Raw genomic sequence first — 6,000 nt, 5'->3', positions numbered from 1 at the left:
TAAATGGGAGTATTTCATATAATCCTCAGTCAGTGTCATAAAGTACCTACTATTATTATTTGCGCTTTGAGATGAAAAGAAAAGCCTTAGTGATGTTAAGACGCTTGCCAAAGTCACCAGCCAAAGATCACAGATAACACCCAGTTCTATTCTTGTGGTCTTCATTATCACACTACCCAGAAGTCATCCTACAGAAGACTCCTTGCCCAAACGCACTGGCGATAGCAAGACAATCAATAGTTAAGTCATATATTCACTATCACCCTCAGAGGAGCCATTGCCTTTAGGAAGGGCAGTTGTGAAAAACCACCTAAAATAGGCTGGATTTAATTAAACAAAAGAGTATATTTGAGTTCATATTCAATTTCTTTATAACATTAAGGACCTAGCTGTCTTCATACACACACAGAAATGTGTGTGTGTGTGTGTGTGTGTGTGTGTGTGACATACTGAAGCAAAAAATAGAAATCTACAGTACTTATAGCAAGTGTTGTTGGGAATGGTGAGCTGGCCCTACTTAATTAGCAATAACTGAACAAGGTAATATGACAGTGCTTACTTTGGCAAACAGAAAATATTGAAAACTTTTAATTAGCAAGAAAATCTCACAAGTTGTAGCTCATATCCCCTCCCGCCAGGCAAGGGCCCTGTAAAAGCAGTCTGTGCAGTGATGAAAACACAGGGGTAAATCATAAAGCAGTTTTCCAGTCCTTGGGAGGGAAGCAGGACAGCCTTTAAAGTACTCACTTAGTGTTAACTGGAAGGAGGGAGAAAAAAAAATATATATATGCCTTCCATTCACACACCAGATGTTGCTACTAAATAATCACTTTCAAGGAAGCTCAACTTGTGTGTGGATGATAATAATTATTGAGTTTGAGGTTCTTACCAGCCATGGAAGAAAATTCCTTGTGGAGGGAGGACTGCCATCTAAGGCCTGTTGCTATGACAGGCCATGGTCCTCCAGCCTTGGGGGTGGTAGGTAAGGTCCAGCCTGTTGTTTATCTGTTTGACACACACAACTGCATTGCTTCCCATCTCCCATATGTCCTCTTCCCTGGCTCGCTGCTGGAGACTGGGACTGTGGAACTCAGCTATCTGTGTTGGCGGGTGGTCAGGGAGCTGGTTTGCCTGTTCCTTGAGACATCATATTGAGGATGGCATAGCAGTCCTACATATCTTATATCTGTAAGGACACTTTGAATCGCAGAGATGGGAAGGTCTTTTCTTTTGAGATCTGACAAGCATGGGATGGTGTCTTATGTTGGGCCTCCTAGAAACACACACTGAGCTGGAGATTTGGGGTATGGAATTTGTGAAGAGAGTATTCCAAAAGGAAAGAAGAAAAGCATATGAAATGCAAGAAAGATTTGAGCAAGGAGGCTGTCTCGGGTTAAATTTACTTTGGACTTGACCCACAGGGGCTTCTGGAGCATACATTACACCACAGACTTGTCCCATCAAGGAGTGGGGTTGGGGTCTTACCAACAGGAGAGCAGAAAATGCCTCTGGGGCAGGAGCAGCTGGGGGACGTTAGCAGCCAACACTCACAGATGCTGATGCTGGGTGCACTGCTGCAATCAAAGAAATGCAAATACAGGTACAGGGACAAGCCAGGAAATTGCCTTCTTTCCCAGCTCATTGTTGTGGCAGCTCTGAGCTAGTACATTAAATGCATTGCAGAGTGAGGTACCTCATCTGATACATACAATGACCTGACAAGATATGCAAGGCAGACATAACTTCTCTTCAGCGCCAGCCTTTATTTTACAGAGCAGGAAATGTGCCCAGATAGACTGCATTGTGAGCCTAAGTAAGCCAGATAACATGCGAAGAGCCGGAACTAGAATCTAGGACATTTGACTTCAAGTTCTGTGTCTTTTCTGCCACATTGTGCTATCTCTTGCCACTCATGGTTACAGGTGAGAGAAGTAAAATGTTCATGGCAAGCATGTAAGTAGTAGAGCACACGGATGCTACAGGAAGCAGGAAAGGGTGAGAAGTGTTGAACTGGACTCGTCAGCGTGGCTTGTTGAGGGAGCCATGTCTGAGCTCGTTTATCACAATGCTTAGGATTTAGAAGGTCAGAGGGATAAAAGCTTTCCAGGCTCAAGTAGTACAAGACTAGAATGATCCCAAGCACATCTGGAGTACAGCATGTAGATCATTCTGTAGAGGGGCTGGATTTGTACCAGCGATATTAACTGTGAGCATGTGTTAGAAAGAGTGTCTTCAATCAATACAGCTTATCTTTCCTCTCATCTCCCACCCAGTCTCCTCTCCACGTACCCACACCACACCGTTCTCTAGCGTCTAAATTTGGTTGCAGTGTCTGATTGTGTTAACTTCTGAACAATTGGTCCTAGATAGTGAGGAGTTGCATGAAATCACTTTCCACCATTAGATGAAGAGGGAAAAGCCCTTTAAACTCGAAATGCACTGTATATGAGATAATAGTAAGATGGTATAGAATTAAGAATTTAATTCTTTGGGAGAAGCCAAAGAATTAAAAATGCCCCCCTTGTCTCAAGCACCTCTACCCATCAAGTTTCCAAGAGTTTCACAGGAGAGAACAAAGGAGAACACATTTGCCACCTTCTTGTTCTTAAGACCTGGGCCATCAACCCTGATGCAGAGTGCTTTGAGAAACCCGAGTGGTACATGTGACGCCACCTAGAATTTCATGAGGCCTCTCCACCAAGCTTCTCCTCTCCTGCAAGCTCCAGTGAAATCAAGCCTATATGCCTCCATCTATCTCATGAAAACATAAAACAGTGCAAGAATGCATATGATCTAAAACTTCCTTTTTTGCTGAGGAATAGCCACATCATAGCAGCACAGTGACCCCAACAACTAGCAAAGGAAACTCAATTTGTGCCCTAAAATCTAAGCAAAGGGACCACTTCCCTTCCTTCTTCAAAGAGAAATGAAGGCAGGGGTATCAGTGGGAAATTCCTTGTTCATAATAGGCCACGAGGCTTATGGGATTAAAGGATGCACCTAAGGCATCTAATACTAGTAGTTCACAAAACACAGACCAGAAAAACAAGCCAGAGCAGAAAGCCCAGATTCACTTTAGAGAGTTAAAGGACTGGGACACTGGCCTGGTGCTTTGATGGGGAGGGAAGAGTTTAGGGAAACAAATGAGTCGTGAGCCCGGCACTGCATGCTGATGGCTAAGGTGAAGGGCCATGTACGATGTTGGTCCCCACGCAAATATTCCACTTATATTCCTACTTCTCCCAAATGTTATCCTTTTGCCTGCATCTTTGTTTATCCTACTTTTAGGAATGGGTCTACGGGATGAGCTGAAATGATGATTCTCCAAAACATACATCCACCCAGAACCTGTCAAAGTGACAGGTTTCTTACTTGGAAAAGGGATTTTTGCAGGTATAACTATGTTAAGGATCTTTGGATGACAACATTCTTGACTAACTGAATGAACCCTAAATCCAATGATACGTCTCCTCATAAGAAAGAAGGAAAAAACACACAGAGAAGCCATGTGAAGATTGGAGTGATGTACCTATAAGCCAAGGAGCACCAAGAAACGCCAGTAGCCACCAGACTCTAGCAGAGAGGCCGGGGGAAAATTCTTCCCTAGGGATTCCCTACTAAGAACCAGCTCTGCCCGCTCCTTGATTTTGGACTTCTGGCCCTAGGACTGTACGAGAACAAATTTCTATTGTTTTAGGCCACCTGGCGTGTGACCATTCATCCTCGCAGTCTAGGACACTAACACAGTGTGCTGGGCACTGCTCCTTGGAAACCCTCCCCATCACAACGGTGTGGATGGATGAACCACCAGCCTACCCGGGCCCAGGCACCTCAGCTACCAGGAAACAAGCCCACCAACCAGCACGATCATTTGCACTGAACTGTGGGAGTTCCCTAGTCTCCCCGGGCCACTGACCACACGCAGAACCTTCTGTCCTCAGGCTGTCGGGCAGCATCTCTGCTCTAAAACACCCCACTAACCGGGCTCCACCACATCTCCAGGCCCCTGGGAAACATACCCAAACGACAGAGCTGTTCCCCTTTTGGCAAAGGTCTTTATCAAACCACACAGAGTGTATTTTCAGTCATCCCCATATCGCATTGAAGAGACAAGCCGAGTTAGCGTGTGTTCGTGAGAAAGAAAAACAAAGCAAAACAAAACGTAAAACCACGGCTTGGGACAGCCAGAGACTAGCTGGGGCTCTGAGCCTTCATGAATCTCAGCAGTAGCCAGTGAAGTGTAATTCAGTCTTTTTAGCTTCATGATATATATTCATGTCAGTGGCTTTAAGATAAAGACTTCAGGGAAAAGGGAAACTTCTGATGAAAAACTTGGAGAATATTGCTTTCCCCTCCATCAGAGAGATCCCAAATCCTGCTGCATTTCCATCCCTGACATTGCCATGCTTTTGTAAGGAAAACAATTTGGGAGGAAGAAAGAAAAGACAATTTGGCCTGTGGGGCAGGAGGAGGGAGGGGGAGGGGGAGGGGAGATGACAGGAGAAAGAAAGGGTGGGAAAAAAAAATCTCAGCATGTAATCATCGCAAGATCCTAAAAGATGCAGAGAAATCGGCACATTGCTGATAATAACCATAATAACAAAGTTAATGATAGGCTCCGGGAAGGACCTTGCTTGGTCGAGGATTTGTTATAATGAAAAGGAGACATTCAGCTGGCAGGCATGGCTGCGGTTAACAATGTGGCATTTATCCTACACAACAGCCCACCAGCCAGGCACAGTCCTGGCCGCTTGTCTCCTGCACCGTCCCCATTTTGCCTCAACAAAATTACATGTATCTTGGCTCTTCTCTGGGACAGGACAAAAGAACAGGTGTAAACACTCACTGGGGTTGTGGGGGTGGTTGAGGGAGGCAGCAGCCTCTGTTCTAACTTTGTTTCATTGTTTCCTGCACCAGAGGGAGGCAACACTGGGTTCAGCGATTGGATGGGGTAAGGCCCATGAGGCTGAGGGGGCAAGGAGCGCCCCTGGGGGTCTGAGACCTCCTAAGCTTGTGTCCTGCAAGGGGTCTCTTGGGCTCTCCCACACGGGGGCCTAGGAAAGTGCAGAGGAGGCGTGGGGGCAAAGGGACGGCTCATTTTTGCCGAACCTGAGATTTCTTTTTATTATTATTTTCTTCATAAGAAGAAAAGAGAAAATTGAGACTAATAAACGCATGAGCTGACATTCAATCCAGGTCTCTAACTCTTCAAAAGTTAAACCCTTATGGCCACACCATTCTCCTGCCCCCAAAGGGGCAGGCAATGCCCTAGACTGGCGACTGGCAACCTTTTTCATCTCATGGCACACATGAACTAATTACTAAATTCTGCAGCACACTGAAAAATACATTTTTTGCCATTTGACAAAAAAAGAAAGGTATAAATTTGATTCATTCACGCCAGATGGCTATTGTTGTGTTGGCTGCTGTCATCTTTTTACTTGACAGTCTAAGGGAAAAGAGGTCAGTGCCCCTGACTAAATAGTCAGGTACTGCATGTTTTAAAAATTCTTGTGGCACACAGGTTGAAAATCGCTGCCTTCGATGAGCCTGGGCTGAAAAGCGATCCTTTAATTCCGAGAGCTCAGAATGGGAGAGACTTCATCTGGAAAAAGGAAGGTTGCATGATACAAAGGTAAACACTCATAAATAATGCATCCTGTAAATGGAGAATTGTTTAACTGAGCAGAATACTTTCCAAATGTGGCGGGGCTGGTTTGAGCCCACCATGTGATGTTTCTCCTTCAGGCACACGTCTTCCAGAGCCCCTGAGCCCCTAGTCACCACCTGGTATCAGACAGTCGGGGGGTGGGGGGTGCAAAAGCTCAAGCAAGAAATTTGGTCCAAGTTTCCCTTCTCCACAGAATATCTTTCAGCACCACGCAATGCCTTCCTCCAGCGAAGTCTTCACCTCACACTTCAGGCAGAGCTGCCTGCCATGTCTGATCACCACTTAAAACCTTAATTGGTGTTGTTCTGTTCCAACATTTGTTAACAATG

The sequence above is a fragment of the Phyllostomus discolor genome, chromosome 5 (genome assembly GCF_004126475.2).
Source record: "Phyllostomus discolor isolate MPI-MPIP mPhyDis1 chromosome 5, mPhyDis1.pri.v3, whole genome shotgun sequence".
NCBI classification, from domain to species: Eukaryota; Metazoa; Chordata; class Mammalia; order Chiroptera; family Phyllostomidae; genus Phyllostomus; species Phyllostomus discolor.
This window is presented reverse-complemented; position numbering follows the sequence as displayed.